This window comes from Heloderma suspectum, chromosome 2, assembly GCF_057233095.1.
Source record: "Heloderma suspectum isolate Gila_16-S chromosome 2, 16-S_ref, whole genome shotgun sequence".
Classification (NCBI taxonomy): domain Eukaryota; kingdom Metazoa; phylum Chordata; class Lepidosauria; order Squamata; family Helodermatidae; genus Heloderma; species Heloderma suspectum.
The window spans coordinates 360,017,748-360,035,761 of NC_139459.1; the positions used below are offsets into that span (position 1 = coordinate 360,017,748).

At 46.3% G+C, this 18,014-nt stretch overlaps 1 pseudogene; it reads left to right on the forward strand.

Annotated features, from left to right (window-relative positions):
• The first annotated feature begins 13,046 nt into the window (after positions 1–13,046).
• On the forward strand, positions 13,047–13,676 carry LOC146355629 (butyrophilin subfamily 1 member A1 pseudogene; annotated as a pseudogene).
• Positions 13,677–18,014: the final 4,338 nt, after the last annotated feature.

Here is an 18,014-nt window from a genome sequence, read left to right on the forward strand (position 1 = left end):
AACATAATCCACGAACAGGTAAGTGACTTTCGTACATCCCTAACCCATGGCCATCCAATGAGCTTCTTGGTCCCTTGGCTGAACAGGAATTTGAACTCAGGCCTCACTTATTCAAATCCAGCAGTCTATGTGCTACATAGACTTTTTAAACGATACCAGCGTGTTACTACCAGATTGTCCTAAATCTAAGGGTATTTCTACACCAGCCTAAAATCCTGCATTTAAAACAGGGTTTTCTGCTTCCGTTTTAAATGCAGGATCACAACTGACTCCCTTTACACACACTTCCTTCCCCCCTCCCCTTCCCCCCGCCTTCTCCCCATAGGTGAATCTTCCATTAATCTAGCTCCTCTTCTTGCTGCTTTTCCTCTTTTCATGGAGGAAACTCAAGCGGAACACAACAGGGTGATTTGAAGGTGAATTCAAATCTTAGCTTATTATCTGCAATCTATTTAAAAACAGAACAAAAGGGAGAGGGCCTTTTCTGTGGTGGCCCCCACTCTGTGGAACTCCCTCCCTAGGGAACTCCGCCATGTCCCCTCTTTAATGAGCTTCCGTCGTGCATTAAAAACGTGGTTGTTCAGGCAGGCATTTGGGGTGGGTTAGGGTATTTTAGAAAATGTTTTTATTGTAGAATTTTATTGTTTTAAACTGTTTTATTGTATGCTGTACATCGCCCAGAGTGGCTGGGTGACCAGCCAGATGGGCAATTAATAAATAAATTTAATAATAAAATAAAGGGCATTTAGTGCAGGAGATGCCCTGGAGGGTCACAGCGTCATGTAAAGAGCCCGCAAGCTTCCATGAAGGACGAATCTCAATCGCAGGATAAAAGCTCCATGAGATGAAGCCCTGAGTAACACCAAGACAAAATGGTGTAGGGAAATAATATGCTGTTAACCACCCTAGGAATTTCATGGGAGGATGGAATATAAATTCCCTAAATATATACAGCAATGTCTCTGCTGCCTTTTACATAACAAAATCAATTTTTGAGCCAAGGTGTCAGGGTAATGTGAACAAAACTACAAAGCACAAACGGCATACAATCGGATAGACATGATACAGAAGAAAAAAAGGAGAGGAAGAGGGGAGGCAAATTTGGGTATCAAATTCTTATATAATGTTACATATTGGTAATAACGACCAGGTAGGATGGCAGCTACCAAGTAGAAAGTTCTGGAGAGCTAAATGGCACTTGGCCTCAACCAGGCCAATGGAGGGGGTCTTGCTGCATCAGTTATTTTGCATTCGGAAAGACCCTAAGTTTGGACTTGCACAATGATTGCAACCCACGAGAGTTGCAGATAAAACTGTATGTTGCATATAGATCTACTGCCATAATTTTAATGAAGGCAACTGTAAAGGTAACAGCTCAACAAATGAGCTAACTAGGCAGAGACGTGAGATGTGTTTAGGGACTCTAGAAAGTGGATTTGGAGGCTTACAGGAAAGAATAACTCGAATCCACAATGATCTATGCCTGGAGTTATGACATTTGATGCCCTTGCGGTCCCTGGAGGTTTTGGGCTTATATTATTATTATTAATTTATTTTATTCATATCTCACCTTTCTACCAGGAAGTGGTGCTCAAGGCAGCTAACAACAATAAAAGCCAGCATTTAAAATAAGAACATAATTAAAACAATCATAAAACAAATACATTGAAAACACATAAACACACAAAAATTATAGAATAAAAACGGCACCCATACTGGGGGCCTGCTTGAATGAAAACAAACCACCTTTGCCTGCCACCAGAAGAGCAGCAGAGAGGGAGCCAACCAAGCCTGCCTTGGCAGGGAGTTCCACAGACTGGGAGCAGCCACTGAGAAGGTCGTCTCTCGCACCCCCCACCAAACATGCCTCTGTTAGCGGGGGTACCAAGAGGAGGGCCTCCCCCTGTGATATGAAAACCTAGGCAGGCTTGTATGGGAGAAGGCAGTCTTACAGGTAGCCTGGTCCCAAGCCATATAGGACTTCATAGTTCATCACCAGCGCTTTGAACTGTGAATGGAAACAGACCAGTAGCCAGCGAAGCTGTTGTAACAAGGGAGTCATGCGCATCCTGTAACCGTCCTGGTCAACAGTCTGGCTGCAGCTTTCTGGACCAGATGAAGTTTCCAGACAGTTTTCAAAGAGCCTCATGCAGAGCATGTTATGGTAGTCCAAACAAGATGTAACCGGGGGTTGGATCACATGGTAGCCTTGTGGGTGCAGCTCATTGTGCTCCGTTTTTTCTTTAAATATGGAATTTCACAGTATCTATCTCCCCCTGCCCCACATTATCATAACATGATCTCCCATCCACATACCTACCTTTTGTCCCTCCCCTCTGCCACCTCTTCCCCACCCCTCCACTACCATTTCCCTCCTCCCACTTTTGTCTCCCTCTCTGGGTGCGTCCGCAGATGAGTCAATTCACCGGTGTGCACACCTTTTTTTTTTTAAATGAGAAGGAATTCCAGGAGACAGTTATGGTGGAATGTGCATTTTTTAAAAGAGGCAATTCCAGAAGTGCACAAGTACTGCACCATCAAAATTAATCATAAGGGAAAACCAGCCATGTTTGTACTACGCCAACTGGAAATGAAATGACACAAAGGGGAGTGAAATTGTGCTATACAGACAAGCCTATTCAGAAACATCACAATACCCATCACAATCATGCCCCCACAGAAATGTTGCAAGGTCTGGAAAACAGGGATTCTTTGTGGTTCTTTGTGGCACTATGGTGCCCAAGAAAAAGTTAACAGATTTTCCTTGTCGTGAAAAAATACAGGCAAAGCGAGGGGAAATCACAGGGCAGCTGCAGGACCATGACAACTTCATGCGGACAGCTCACAAAATCACGTAAGTGGGGCAAGGTGATAGCACATTAAAAGCCTTGTCTGATCATGCTCTAACTAAGGCATGTGTGGCTGTGGCTAGATCAGACATCTCAAGGAACGAGCACAGTTGGCGCATTAGCCTCAGCTGTACAAATGCCTTACTGGCCACTGCCCAAACCTGGGCACCCAAGTTCAGGGCTGAGGCCAGGACTACACCCAAACTGGGAGCCTGAGTTTTCAGGAAGGATGTAAGCTCATCCCGCACAGATTGAGTCCCTGTTCCCTGAACTGCCTTTCAACTAACCAGGAGCACCTCTGTCTTGTCTAGATTAAGCTTCTATTTGTTCAGGTTTGTTGTTGTTTATTCGGTCAGTTGCTTCCGACTCTTCGTGACTTCATGGACCAGCCCACGCCAGAGCTTCCCGTCGGCCGTCGCCACCCCCAGCTCCCCCAAGGTCGAGTCCGTCACCTCCAGAATATCATCCATCCACCTTGCCCTTGGTCGGCCCCTCTTCCTTTTGCCTTCCACTTTCCCTAGCATCAGCATCTTCTCCAGGGTATCCTGTCTTCTCATGATGTGGCCAAAGTATTTCAGTTTTGCCTTTAATATCATTCCCTCAAGTGAGCAGTCTGGCTTTATTTCCTGGAGTATGGACTGGTTTGATCTTCTGGCAGTCCAAGGCACTCTCAGAATTTTCCTCCAGCACCACAGTCTATCTTCCTTCGCTCAGCCTTCCTTATGGTCCAGCTCTCGCAGCCATAGGTTACTACGGGGAATACCACTGCTTTAACTATGTGGACCTTTGTTGTCAGTGTGATGTCTCTGCTCTTCACTATTTTATCAAGATTTGTCATTGCTGTCCTCCCAAGAAGTAAACGTCTTCTGATTTCCTGGCTGCAGTCAGCATCTGCAGTAATCTTTGCGCCTAGAAAGACAAAGTCTGTCACTGTCTCCACGTTGTTCATGTTTACCCAGCCCATTACCCACATTAGACACAGATTTCAAATTAAAACAGCTTCCTTTGATTTAGATAGGAAGGAGAGGTAGAGTTGGGGGTCATCAGCATACTGGTGGCACCAAACCCCAAAACTCTGGACAGCAGTTTCATGTATATGCTAAATAGCATAGGGGACAAAATGGCGATGGGATTACTTTGCAATGATGCCTCCCATTAGAAAGGCAATTAGCAGAGAAAAACAAAAAGGCAAAACAGAACGAGTGTTTACCAGTGTCACAGGCACACAAGCTATCTTATAACAATAAAAGGAGACCACACCATTCTTTCATGAAGAAAAGGTAAAATGGCTTTACTCACAAAAGTTCTTGCATATAAAATGCAGATACAGCGTAGAATTTCAAAAGAGTTTGTTTGGTCCATTTTATGTTCTGTTGCATCAGCAGGAGCGAGAGAGCAAGCATGTGCTCCCAGCAATGGTGGAGGCCAGGGGGGAGCAAAAGGAAGAAATCACAGGAAACCACATTGTAGGCTATACTGATCCTCAGGCGAGCTGTGCTCTGCTCCCTTCTAGTGACTTGCAGACGAGGTTGCAATATTCCCAGCAGATGGAACCCTCAGGGACACCCCAGGCCAATGGCCATAGTGTCGAACAGGAATCCCCCAACACCACCTTCTGAGATTGCCTCTCCCAAAAGGACCAGAGCCACTGTATAACGGTGCCTTCCAGTCCCACTTCAGACACACCATGGTCAATGGTATCAAAATCCAGTGAAAGGTCATGGGTGGGAGGGTGCTGTTCCTCTAATGCCCTGCTTGTGGGTTCCAGGTTGACAGCTGGTTGGAGCTGGAGCAAAAGATATTGCAGAGCTGGAAAAAGTGCAGAAAAGTGCAACTAAAATGATCAGGGGGCTGGAGCATCTCCCCTATGAGGGAAGGTTACAACAGTTGGGATTGTTTAACTTGGAAAAAAGGAGGGTGAGGGGAGACATGGCAGAGGTCTACAAAATGATGCATGGGGCGGAGAATGTGGATAGGGCGACATTTTTCTCCCTCTCTCAAAATACTAGAACCCGGGGTCATCCCATGAAGCTGATTGGTGGGAGATTCAGGACACGTAAAAGCAAGGACTTCTTCACACAGCGCATAGTTAAACTATGGAATTCGCTACCATAGGATGCAGTGATGGCCACCCATTTGGATGGCTTTAAAAGGGTGTTGGACAAATTCCTGGAGGAGAAGGCTATCAATGGCTACTAATCCTGATGGCTAGGTGCTGCCTCCATTACCAGAGGCAGTGAGCCTATGTACACCAGTTGCTGAGGAACATGGGCAGGAGGGTGCTGTTGCGCTCATGTCCTGCTTGTGGCTTCCTGGTTGACAGCTGGTTGGCCACTGTGTGAACAGAATGCTGGACTAGATGGACACTTGGTCTGATCCAGCAGGGCTCTTCTTAAGTCCTCATGTTCTTATGTCCAGCCAGAACTATCAAGGACACACTCCCCCTGTCCAGTTCCCAGCGTAGATTGTTCACCAAGGCAACAAAAGCAGCCTCTGTCCCATAACCAGGCCTGAAGCCAGACTGAAATGGATCTAGATGATCTGCTTCATCCAGAAATCTGTTATTAATTGTTTTGCAATCATATTTGCATTGATAAAATTACAAAAACGAAGCTATAGCCATGGAAAACCACATTAATCAGAATATCAAATTATCAGTCCCAGGAAAAAATCATACCCATAGTGACATCCAAAAAATAATAATTCATGTATAATTGTAGGCATTCCAATGCAGTCTGTGGTGGGAGCATAACATGGTGGCTGCTCATTGCACACCTGAACTGAGTCACCCTCATTTCCTCTGGCCACCTGGGACTTCCAGTTCACATGGAGAATGTCAAGGGGGAGCACAGTGTTCTTCTCCCCTCTGCATTCTTTTCCCTCCATCCACCCTGGCTCAAACAAGAGCAGAGTAAATGTTTTATGAGTGTTTTCAGTTTGGCTTCTTGTACACGAGCAATGATGTAAATATTAGCAAAGGGGGTTGGACTCGATGGTCTTATAAGCCCCTTCCAGCCCTACTGTTCTATGATACTATGATTTTAAATAAATAAACCTGCCTGACAATCTTGAGAGATGTGACAAATGTGTTTTTGTGCTGGGACATGAGGGGTTCACTGCAGGCAGACATTTCTGGGAAGTCATTGAACCTTTCTACAGGCTTTTATTGTGCACTCATAATTCCTCCCTCACGGTAATTTGTAGGTCCTTTACATGATATTGCCATCCCCTAGGAAAGTCTAGTATTTTCTCTAAATCAAGTTATAGAGCTCTTGTGTGCACAACAGTGGTAGTACAATGAAACATATTAAAAGGCAGAGAAAGAAACCCCTAAGAGAAAAGCACGTGTAAAGGAGCTGAGCTTAATCCTGCAAAGAATCTGGAAGCTGAAGCCTCAGTAAAGGTGCATGATAAAAGCTTCATGTAGAAATGCCCATTGTGGGAAATGAGGGAGAGTCAAGCATGGGGGTTGCCAGAAAGCCTGTAAGAAGAAAGGGTGGTGTTGACTTTAGTTCAAAGAATGAGATCTGGAGTGTCGGGAAGTGAGGTGATGACTACAGAGTCAGAAACAATCCTGAATCTTTTCTGCTGTCCTGAAGCAGCGAGAATACAAGGATCCAAGTGTCCCTGAACTGCATGGGGGAGCAGCTGGCTTTTTATGATGCTGATACAGGAGCCCATCTCTGCACACTCTCAACAGCCTCATTGTCAGGAGAGCCCCTTCTCCCTTTTTTCTGGCTGTTCGAAAAAGCTCACCTGAGAATCTCTCCTTAAAGCAACTCCGTCTACCTCACAGGCCCTCCTCTCCAGACCAGGATGGTTAATCTAAATATCAAACATTTATTGGTCAAGAATTTGGGCCTGTCACTGACTCGCAGCCTGACCTGCCTCACAAGGTTGTTGTGATAAAAAGGAGGAGAGGAGGAGGACTATGTAAGCCACCTTGGGTTCCTTGCAAGGCAGGACATAAATGTTTTTCAAAAAAAAAAAAGAGAGAGAGCACAGTTTCCACTTCGGCAAAGGCCCCTCAATAAGCTGCTGGTTGTAGTCTCTAAAACTCACATAGGGTGCAATCCTATGGGGATGGCTCTAAGCCTCTGAACTTGGAGGCTTACAGTCATCCAATCCAGATGAGGAGGTGCGGCAATGAACTTCACCTCCGTGCTCCTCCCGCTCTGTATTTTCGCTTTTTCACACATCTAGCTGAGGTGTTGGACAGGGGGAGTAAGAAAATATGGGGTGAGAGGTAACACCAGGAACATGTCCTGCCTTGTCAGTAGGGTTTATTTCTGAGTAATGCACACAAGAAAATAGTTCCAGCCTCCCATCTCATTTTCTGGAGGTGTAGGGCTTACTTCTGAGTAAGGTTTACGTCCAGACTTGAGTGTCATTTCTCCTCTCTTCCCTCAAATGTTCGTCTGTCAGGCACAAAGTTAACGGATGCTGTTTGCTGCCTGGCTTGTTGTGTAAACATATTCTGATCTTGTCCCACAAAATATTTCTGTGATTAAGCCATTATAATATAAATCTTATTGCAGAAAGTGGGGTGGCACGAACCAGGCAGAAACTCAGCAGGCAGAGTTCCATCCCTCCTGCTCCTTCTCTGAGAAACATAGCTAAGGGAGCTTGGAGCCAGGCAAAAACTAATAATAAATCAGTATTTGGTATATAAAGGAATACTAATATATATATATATTTACTTAAATGGTTTAAATTTTGTGTGTTAAAAATTTTTAGACTGTTTTTATCATGTTGTATTTTTTGTAATACTTGTGTATTTTTTATGTATTGTTGTAAAACACCCAGAGAGCTTCAGTTATGGGGTGGTATAGAAATAATAGCAATAATAATTGCTTTGGGGTTTTGAAAAGTTTGCGGCTTAGGGATGGGCGGATTCCCTACCTGCTGGTCCGGGTGGGAATCCCCCTGCGGGGGGAGGCGATCCGTCCCTCCCTCTAGAAACCTCAGGAGCCGACTCTGCTCCGCGACAGAGCTGGCCACCGGCTCCGCATCACTAGCGATACGGCCGGCCGCCATTGCCGTGCCGTATCACTGGCTGACTGAGTGAGGGCTAACTCCGGACACAAATGGCATAGTGGATGCCATTTGCAGCCGTAAATGGGCGCAATCTTAGGGCTGCCTGTTAGCAGCTAGACAGCCATAGGATAGGTTGGTTACCGGGAGCTGACCTCGGAGCCCGCACTCCAAGATCTGTTCCCTGAGAACTGACCTCCACCTGCAGCGCGGATTGGCCCCACACTCCACACTGGTAAGAGGAGCGTGGAGCAGCGACGCTTCCTATGCGTTGTCCGACATCCCCCCCCCCCACTCCGACTTCCTGCTGCTAGACAGCTGAAATCAGCTGCCTAGCAGCGAATACAGGGTGGTTGAAGCACAGAGGGGAAGATCCCCTCCACGCTGCTCCTGCCCTGCATTGGATAGGCCTCTGAGTTCGGAGGCAGCCACCTATCCCAATAGGATTGCGCCCTTAGAGAGCAATCCTGGGGTCCCTAGGCAAGCATTGTGATAAGTGGGTGTCACTGCCCCATTTGCCCCATATGTAGAGCCCCCTTCTGTGTTCTCCTTGTGTGTATACTCACCATGAGAAAAGGAGTGGGGATAAACGTGCTAGTTCTGCCTCTCCATCATTCTCATTGCTCTGCAGATGTGGAGGGCCACTGTCTGCAGAGAAGTGCCTCTCTCTCACCCATGCAAGCTCTCCCCAAAATATTAGAATCCTGAAAAATCCCCTTTTTAGGGACAGCTTTCACAGATAGAGTAGGCCTTTGGCAGCCAGTTGCCTTCCACATGTAGAAAGCAGTAAGATCAGCGAGGGAGGGGTCCCTACTCCCCCTCCTCGCATGTAAAGCTTACAAGACAGGAGAATGGCTGAACAGGACTAGGTTCTCACAGCCATCTTAATGAGCATACAAAGAATGTGAGTGCATGTTCAGTGTAACGTGTGAATACTCCTCATGTGGGATACAATCCTTGCACGTTCTTTTCCCACCACACAGAAAGGAACAGCATGGGATTGTGGCCCTCACACTACATTTCTGCCCCAATCCACATGTTCCCTTTTGCTGTCCCATGGAAAGTTAGACCAAGGTTCAGGCTCGTGTGTTTCATTTCTGCTTTCAAAAAGGTGCTTATATAGGAAGGAGATTGCAGTGGATTCTAAAATTAAAAATTCTGGCTCTGCAAGGTCTAAATGAGGAATTAGAATCCATCCATCTTTTGTAATTCAAGTTTAGGTTTTCACTTTGGGGATACTCCCTTAGGTTCTTTGTGAAAGTGAATGTTTGACTGTGATCCCTGACTTCTAATTTCAGAGGGATTGATATCACCTGTCCTTTCTCTAGGAGGATACTTAATCTCTTACTTTTTGCAAGTCATCTTAGTTGCCAATGTTGAGTTTTGGAAACATACTTTTCAGAGATCTTTGCAGGTATATTTAAACATAGGTATGTACATGCATATGTTTTAACCTATTTTAGGGTTATTGTTACTTGGTGTTTTGTAATCTTTTATGAACTGTGTTTGCTTTGGCTGTTCTGTATAAAAATGTTGGATTAAATATGCCGTTTGTTTTTTAGCCCCTGAAGAAGGTGCTGGTGGACTGAAACATGTTGGGCTTAGGATAAAATACATATTTTCAGCATCTTGAGATGTAGGCTTTTCTTTTTGGGTGGTTTTGAAATGGATGCTTCTGGCCTTCCCCCCCCCACACACACACTTTTTTTTTTTTTGCACTTCTTGTTGCCAGTCTAGCAGCAAATGTTACAATGACTGTCCCTCCTAATCCCATGTGCACACACACATAAACTATCCTATGGAACACTCATGGGTCTATTCACAAGAGAGCAGGAATATGCCATGTTCCTGTGTCAGGGTTCCCCTTATGACTTAAATCCCCTGAGCAACTCCTTAAGGATCTCTGGCCTCCTTAAGAGTCTCACCTTCCTTCTTTTACTTTCCCCTTTCCAATAATGTGGGGTTTAGGCTGTAGGTATGGAGTGACTGACACTGTAGACACAGGGTTTAACCACAACAGTTTATTAGTGAATTAAAGCAAGCAAATGACAACTGAAGGCATTTATACAATAGCGGTGAATGATGCAAAAAGCATTAAGACAGAATAAAAGTTGCAAAACACAAGTTCCTTTACCCTCCCATACTAAGATATATCCAGACTACTTTTTCCTGCTCTCTTGAGGGTCTGTTTCCTGCTCTCTTGAGGGTCTGGTTGCCTTGATTCCGCTCTTACTGCCCTGGTCTTTCTGACTCTCTGGTTTTATGCCCACTTCCCCCAAAACTGAAACTACTGCTTCAAACCTGAAGAAATGAAACTTAACTGGGGAAATTAAACTGAAACTTAATCGGGGAAATGAACCTACTCCTCTCAGGGATCCCCCTCCCAACAAAAAACTCAAGGCCTCTAGGCTTGACCTATTTCTTTTCCTTGCCTCAGCAGGCCTCAAACCTTCCCATCCTGCTACTATATATCACTTAGAAGTGCTCCTCACAATCAGGGTATGAGGGACTCTTGGCTGTTGCTGAGAGCAGGGGTTCTCTGTCTTCTTTGCAGAGAAACTCTGAGCATGATGATGTCACACGATGTTTGTATTGAGGAGACACAAAGATGTTGATATTTTGGCCCTCAGATACCTCACAAGCAGCCCAAGTGAAGGGGAATCTCCTCTGTCCCTCTCTGGCTTTCAGCTCCTGTCTGTGTCTTCACGCTTTCTGCAGTTTTCTTCTTGCTCCCTCGTCTCCTTCCCCCCCGCCCCGGGTCCCCCGCCCTTTGCAGTCCTTTCTTTTGCTCCACTCAGGAATTCTGGATTGTTGTTTCCCTCCACCAGGATTGAGGAGAGAGAGATTTTTGAGAATCTGTGGCCTTTCCTCCTGAGCTGAAGTGGGGGATCTGGGATTTCTGTGATAAAAACCCATTGTGGAGGACGTGATGCCGGACGTCATAGAGCAGTTGAGAGGTAAAGAACAATGGCTGAGTTTATTTATTTATTTATTGCTGGGCATCTTATTCTTACAAAAGTGAGTGAGAAGGAAAAGTTTATCTCCAAACTATGCAGAATTTTATAATCTCTCATATTCTTTCTCAGTTGACTTTTTTCCCTAGGCCAAATAGCCTCAAATGCTTTAGCCTTTTAATTATAAGGAAGATGCCCCAAGCCTTTGTTTCTGTTTTCAGCACCTCTTCCTGCTTTTTGAGATGCTATACCAGAACTGCACTGAGTCAACCTTTTCAATGAGCTTTCCACCACTACACCAAAATCTTTTTTCTTTGTTGCTCACCCCCACTTCATATGCCACCACTGCATACGCTTATCAAATTTGCAAATGACTCAAAGCTGGAATCCTTCAGCCTCCATCCCTCCCTCTCCCCAATGCCTCAGCTAGATGGGCAAAAAAGCCCGTCTAGCTGAAATGCAAAGTTGGAGGAGCATAGAGGTGGCTGTTGCCTCCGGCGTGTTTGCTGCTCTACATTGGCTGGTCGTGAACCTCCGAATTTGGATGCTTATAGCCATCTCCGTAGGACTGCAGCCTTATTCACAAGCCAGTTACATTTGTGAGGAGGATTCTCAATGGACCTCCCTACTAACCCTTAACTTGAAATAAGGGGGAAATAGATGCTTTGTTATGAATGGACACTTTTGCTACAAGATTTGTTGTAAGCACAATGGTGTGGTGCTTAAACTTGGCATCTCTTTGCATCCCCAGATGCTCTGTTCTCCGGATATCACACGGACAAAGGTAAATTCCCAAAGCAGGGCTAAATTGCCATGAGGGGTAGGGACTGGTCAGCAATTTGGTGGCAGTATTTCCTTGGAGGGGGATATAGCAGGGTTGTAAATATCTGGCTTCCAAGCTCAAGTGGAACTGGGTGCTGGGCCTGCACTGAAATTATTCCCGTCCAGACTGTAGGGGGAGCATAACACGCTGGCTGCACTTTGCTTGTCTGAACTGAGGGATCCTCATTCCCTGTGGCTAGCAGGTAGTCTCCTTCGCCCTCTGTTCCTCTTTCCACTTCCTTCAAGAACAGCAGAGAAGATTTTCAGGGTGGGGTGTGGGTGTGTGTTTAGTTTAGCTTCTTGTAAGAAATCTTGAACGATGGGTGGAAAAAGAGTGCAGGTATTTTGGACAGGGACACATCAGAAACGTGGCCAGGAGCTTTAGCAGGATTATAAATATCTGGCGTACAGGGTGCTGCCTCTGGCTGATACAAAACTGGGTAAAGGGTATTTCTGTATATATTTAACACTAACCTTCAGGCCTCTTGTAAGGGTCTGCACAATCCAGATATTATTCACAATCCAGTCTGTAGGGAGAAGATAATACGGTGGGCGCCTTCTGCACACTTGCACTGAGGCTCTATTCCTCTGGCCATATGGGACTTCCAATTCACGCAGTGACTGGGCTCACTTGATGGAGGGAAAATAAGCCAAAGTGGCTTATTTTTCCTCCTCACATGCGCTGATCTAATTATGCACCTAATTAGCATAATTATCCTCACTAAGTGCAGGTTGTCATGCTGTCCGAATCTGACAAAGATATTACAAGCCAGTTTGTACAATAACCACAGCTGAAACAAGCCATGGCTTCTTTAAGCCACGGTGCATGTGGACGTGTGCCGGGCACCACTTGCCTAATTACCTGCCCCAGCACGGCTTCTTGTGTCATCTGAATCTGGGCTGTATGGCTTCTTCGAGGGGAAAACAAATAACCCATGGGATGTTGTTGGGTTATTTGAGGGTTGTTTCCCACTCAAACAAGCCATGCCACCCAGGTTCAGATGGCACAACAAGCAGTGCCCTGGTGAGTAATTAGGCAAATGGCATGTGCCCACATGTCCTATGGCTTGTTTAAGCCATGTTGATCATGAGAACAGGCCCAGAGAGTGTCAGGGAAGAGTGTGAATTGATTCTCATCTTTCCTCCTCTCTCTTTGCTATCTATATTTACTCAAAGAAGAGCAGAGTTTTCTGCGTAGTTTTAGCTTTGCTTATAAGGTAACTTGAATCAGAGGTGGCAAGGATGTAAATGTTTTGAATAACTAAATAACCAAAACCTAAGTCACAGTTAACAAGGAGGGTGCCTTAGTGTGGGAAAGTCTGGAAGAAGCAGTGGGACAGCCCAGTGTTCAGCAGGTCTCTGGTGCACTGTGGTGATTTGAGAGGGTATGCGTTTCCTGGGATCCATTCAGGCCCAGGACAATGTCTCCCAAGTAACGCTGCTTTTCTTCTCTTTCCTCATCTCTCCCCCTGTCCCTGCCGCTGCAACAGTAAATGTCACTCTGGATCCAGACACAGCTCATCCCCGACTCATCCTGTCTGAGGATCGTAAGAGTGTGAGATGGCAGCCCCACATGCAAGATCTGCCTGACAACCCTGAGAGATTTGACACGTGCCATTTTGTGCTGGGCTGTGAGGAATTCACCACAGGCAGGCACTTCTGGGAAGTCTCTGTGGGAAGTGAGGGAGAGTGGGTTGTGGGGGTTGCTAGAAGGTCTGTGAAGAGAAAGGGCTATGTTAGCATTAGACCCAATGTAGGCATCTGGGCTGTGGGCAAGTGGGCAAGCGGGTACTGGGCTACGACCCAGCGTCATTACTCTCGCCTGCCCTTGAGCGGGGAGCTGACCAGGATCCGAGTGTACCTGAACTGCGAAAGGGGGCGGGTGGCCTTTTTCAATGGGGATGGAGTATTCTGGATATTTGTATTCGCGGGAGCCTCATTTGCAGGTGAGACCCTCCTCCCCTTCTTTCGTGTGTTTGCAAAAGCCCAGCTCAACACCTCTCCTGAAGACAGCTAAGCTTACCTCACAGGCTTTCCTCTCTAGACCAGGTGATCATTCCCAGTGTGAAACATTGATTGGCCAAGAGCATCTTTTCCTAGGGAGGTGGGTGGCTCCAATTATGGTGGGGCAGAGATTTCAAGCAGCCACAAGTCTAACAGAGCTATCCAAGGTGCTGGACCCATTTTGGGGATAGGCACCTCTAGACTTCTGGCTGGTTGTACCTAAAACCCAGAATGGAATCTTTGCCCCACCAAAATTGGAGCCAGCCGCCTCCCCTGCCTTTCCCTCTTCTGCAAAGGCCCCTGGAGGGACTCCAGATCACAGCCCCTAAAGCACTGCCCTGCCCTCCCAGGGCAAGTCCTGCTTGCCTCCCTCCCTTGGCCAGAGTTCCCCTTCCCCTCTGCATCTTTGCTCTTAAAGTGTCAGTGACACTTCTGTGGCCATAAATGTCCTCTCTGCTCCTCAACAGCCTCTTTTTTAACTTCCCTTTCCCTCAAGACCACACTAGCTGTTAATATGCAAAGAGACAGGAAACATTCGCTTTTACTATTCAAGAAGAAAGATGGTGTGGCATTTTAGACAAAATCTTTTATAGTCGAAGAGTTGCATTTGCTTGTTTTTAACAGTCAGCAAAACATGTACTGTATAGGAATGCCAGTGCAATAAGGGAATCCTGGGTTGTGGTGGGTGATTGGACACATCCAGTCCACAAGGACATTATCCTGCAGGGAGGAGACACTCCCATATACAGTTATTCTTGATGGTGAACTGCAGGTAGTATTTAAACAGACCTAGCTCCTAATGTGTGTTTTTTTTAAAGTTCCCTGTTTCCTCTCTTGTGTATGGATATGTTTGGGAGAATGTTTTTTATATGTTCAGATATGAACTTGTATTAAAGGTTTTTCTTACTCTTGCGACCCAGTTCGCTCTCTCTCAACCATCAGTCTGTCTTAGTTGTCATGCTTCTATAGCCCTTTTGCGAAGAGGAGAAGGGGGTGTCCTAACTCCTAGCGAGGCAGCCAGGGACAAACACAGACCAACATGGGCTGCCAACACCCCATACATCCACCTCAGCCTGAGCCAGGGGATTTTCAGACCTCACGGGACACTCTTGAGGCTTGGGAAATAAGGATTCAAACCACCAGATTCTGTTTCCAAGCCCGAAACATTCATCATTTAACAATAGAAATTAACCAAAGGAAAGCTCTGGATTTAGTACTGAGGCTTACTTGGAAGGAAGCACACACAGACTGGGTTTGGAGGACCTGAGGGGGAAAAGAAGCCACGGTGGCTCCTTTTCCCTGCCCCATATGTGCCGGTCATGTGACTACAATTTCCTTAATTATGCATGATGTGGCACAGGGTAGAGTCATCCGAACCTGGCCAGATGAGTGGCAGGGGTGGCTTCTAAACCACTCTACAATCCATGGCTTGCTGTAGGGGTTGTAGGTTGGTTTAGAAGCCGCCCCCCATCATGTATCTTGCAGGGTTCAGAGGACACGGTGGTCTGTGCCGCGTTGTGGGTAATCAAAGAAACTGTGGTTGCAGACCTCTGATAGTCCAAATGCAGCCACATGCTTGAGGTAAAGATTAAGTTTCTTCACATACAGGAAGGGGAAAGGGATGAAAAGGCATACACAAATGAGGTAAACCTTTGGAACAATGCTCCAGCCAAAAAATAACACAGCAATACCTGACTATATCCTATATGCTACCTAAGTACAGGTCTTGCAATAGGACAGGGCCCAATCCAGTATCCAAAGGCTCACAAGCCCAAAAGCAAGATAGAGCACGGAGTCAAAGAGGCAGCGCCGAGCCCCTTCTCTTTATACTCAATGTCCTGACAACGCAGGGAAGATCTTAGTTAGCCTATCACAAACCAGCTGAAGCAGTGTTCCCAACCCCGTAAGGGAAGATGAGGATTTCCATAAGAATGTAGCTGAGATCGTTTGAGCCAGTTAACTGAATCTGGCTCTGCCCTTGAAGGCCGAGGCCTCTCAAGGTGACAGACATGCAGGTGTCTGCAGCCTTACATGCCACTTCCACCTGGTCAAATGGAGGTAGACACAAGGTTAGAGCACAAAAAGAAAATGGAGTTCTTGACACCTTTCCTCAATGGAACTCTGGGGAACAGCCATGTGTCATATCACAGTTTATCGTCACAATCCTGTGAGATAAGTTGTTTAGCTAAGAGGTAGCATTTAAATCCTGGCCATCCAATGAGCTTCTTAGGCAGAGCAAGGGTTTGAACACAGGCCTCGGCTGTCCTAAGTCTAGCCTGCGCTGCACACCACATTGGCTCTCTGCACTTAAAATGATAGTAGTGTGTGATCTGGAATTTGGGGAAATCTGGCAATAAAGCTGCCGATCTCCAGAACATGCTGGGGCAGAGGGTTGACCTAGTTTGCACGTAACAACAACCCAGAGTATGGTCTAAGTATGGGTTGTTGTTGAATTGTTTGTTGTCATTATGTGTGAACCTTGCAATATGGTTTACCTATGGATTGTTAACCACCAAATACCCAGAGCACAACCCAACAACAAACAATGGGTTCTCTTCCAGGGTTGTTCTTGGTTAACAGCTTCATCTGGTGTGGCAGGTGCAACCTCTCTGGGATCCTTGCCTCCATGATCCATGCTCTGGTAACCTCTGGATTGGACCACCACAGTGCCTGTTATGTGGGATTGCCTTTGAAGATGGGTTGTAAACTACACTTGGTAAAACAACAACACGGAGGCTAGAATAAAGACCTTGGAACACTAGTTAGACCTGAAAGAACGGTTACTTGTTTGTTTCAAGCCTGGTGTTGACCTTTATACTAGACCCTGCCTATCTGAAGGAACAGGCCTTCACCTAAAACTCTAGCCTCTATGTTTTGGACCAATTGTAGTTTTCCATAAGTCACTCTCATGCACTGAGATCTTTCAAGGTGGCTTTCTTATGAGGGTCCTTGCTGTCCTGATGTCTGACAAGTTGCCATAAGATCCAGAGCCTTCTCAGTGGTGGCTTCCCTGTTATAGCGAAGGCGGATTGGTTGGCACCCTCCCTATCAGCTCTCAGGAGGCAGGCAAAAACCATTTTATTTCAGATATGTTTTGTCTCAATTAGGCTTTAACCTGGAGAATTGGTTTAACTTTTGCTTGTAAGTATTCATAATATATTATTACATGATGATTTCCTTGGTTCTGCTTTAATTTTGTATTTGTATTGTTAACTGCTCCAATAGTTTCACTATTGTAACTATAGTGAAACTATTTTTCACTATCATAATAAATAAATGTATTTATTATATTACATTTGTATGTGGCATACAAATGTAATATAATAAATACATACATGTGCGTGAAGGAGAGAGAGAGAGAGAAGCGTGGAAAAAAAAATGGAAGAAGCAATGCAGTGACAAAGACAGGAGTGGGGCCCTAGCCTTCTTTGGGCCTGAGTATCCCCAGCACCACCCTTTATACCCACTTACCCAACAAAGCAGATTAGCCTCACAGCCTTGTGCATATCAGTTTTATGTCCCTTGCCTTGGTATTCAGTGGGATTTATGTCCAGGAGACTACGCATATGATTGCAACCTAGGACTAGGGATGTACGAAAATTCTGCCACGGATCTTGGGGAGGCCGAATGGCAGTGCATTCGGCCCCCCGAAAACGGTGGCGGAATGGCCAGCCGCCCCGCCCCCCCCGGGACGAGACTTACCTTGGGCGGATCATCCTGGCGGTGATGGCTCCGGCGGCGGTTCGGCAGCGGCAGTTGCAGTGGCCGGTCTTCCGACCGGCTGCACCGCCAACATTTCCAGTTAAAAATAAAAATAAAAAAGTGATAGGCTACGTAAAGATTTACGTAGCCTATCACGGCTGACTTTAAAAAAAACACACGCGTACGCAAATGGCGGCGGCCATGGCTGCCGCCATTTGCATTAGGGATGTCAGAGAATTTCTCCATGAATCTCGGGGAGGCCGAATACCAGCGCATTCAGCCCCCGAAATTGGTGGAGAAACGGTCCACCTCCCCGCCCCGCCCGGGATGGCACTTACCTTCGGCGAATGTCCCTGGTGGCGGCGGCTCCCGGCGGTGGTTCGGCGGCGGCCGGTCTTCCGACCGGCTGCTGCTGCCGCCATTTCCAAGTACAAAAAAAAAACAAAACGTGATAGCCTACGTAAAGATTTACGTAGCCTATCACGGCTAGATTTTCAAAAAACACCGTGATAGGCTACGTAAATCTTTACGTAGCCTATCACGGCTGACTTTGGGGGGGGGGGAAAGCGCGTACACAAATGGCGGCGCCCATGGGCGCCGCCATTTGTGTTCCTTATTTTGGCCCGGGTAGTCTACGTAAATATTTTTT